This window comes from Zingiber officinale, chromosome 7A (assembly GCF_018446385.1).
Source record: "Zingiber officinale cultivar Zhangliang chromosome 7A, Zo_v1.1, whole genome shotgun sequence".
NCBI classification, from domain to species: domain Eukaryota; kingdom Viridiplantae; phylum Streptophyta; class Magnoliopsida; order Zingiberales; family Zingiberaceae; genus Zingiber; species Zingiber officinale.
Window position 1 is genome coordinate 48514879 of NC_055998.1, and position 1175 is coordinate 48516053.

The 1175-nt window shown below is 25.7% G+C and overlaps 1 pseudogene; it reads right to left on the reverse strand.

Annotated features, from left to right (window-relative positions):
- Nucleotides 1-619: 619 nt before the first annotated feature.
- On the reverse strand, nucleotides 620-763 carry LOC122003192 (annotated as a pseudogene).
- Between the last annotated feature and the right edge of the window lie 412 nt (nucleotides 764-1175).

Consider the following 1175-nt stretch of genomic DNA (forward strand, 5'->3'; position numbering starts at 1 on the left):
TTTTATTTTATAATTTTTATTAATAAAATTAGATTTATTAATTTTATTTTATTATTCTTTTATAATTAGATATTAAAAATAAAAAATAGAAAAATATATTTTTGATGTCTTATTATTTTTTTAATATTTTTTAATTTTTATTAAAGTTTTAAGATTAAAATTAAATGTAAAAATAAACAAATTTAGAGTGTCTATCAAAGTTTAAATTTTAGAGTTTAGAATTAATTAGGAGAGAGAAAAAAGTAAGTATAAATAAGGGATAGGAGGAAAGAGAAGAGGAAAAGTCATTAATTGTTAGATGGTTAAATGGGCATCTAGGAATATAATGAAACTTAGGTTTGACCAAAACCAAACTTGAAGCGTGTTTTTTTTGGAATTTAACAAAATAATAATAATAACTAGTGATCGTGCATATGCATTATGTGAGCTAGGCCCCTTATACTAGGCGGAGCAAAGGAAGAGATCAAAGAGAAGAAGAATTGACCTATAGAAAGTAGTTTTAATTTTTGAGTATTGCCCTACTTTTAGGGGTACTTACAAAAAAATTAAGGTGGGATATTAAACTGATAAGAATTAATACTATACTTAATTTTAGCTAAAATGCTGCCTATAAATTGGGTAAGGGTGTGTCAGACCCATGCAATAATGCAATGCTAGGGTGATACTCGAGAATCCCAGCAGCAAGCTACTATAATGAATTCCCCCTTATAAAAAATTAATTTAATATCATACTTGATTTTAGCTAAAAAGTTAAGAAAAGTATGCTTTCTAATATCACCGACCCAAGGTATTTATAGAAGCTTCTCTGTTCGTAGTGTTGTCAATTATAAGATGTGAGACTAAAAATAACTCTAAATTTCTAATTGATTAATGAGAAAAATTCTCAATAATAGGCTGAGTCTCGAACTCTAAATCTTTGATTGATTAATGAGAAAAATTTCTAATAATACTTTACAGCTGAGTCTCGATCTTTAGATCACTGATTGATTAATGAAAAAAAATTTCAATAATACACCATAATCACATCTTAAATTCTATATCCCTGATTGATGCATCTATGAAAATTACTAATAAATTAAACCTTAAAATTATTTTTGGTGTGAAAAGAAAGAAAAGAAATTAACATAATTTTATTTTAGGTTTCACTCAAATTAGTTAGTAAAAGGAACGTATTC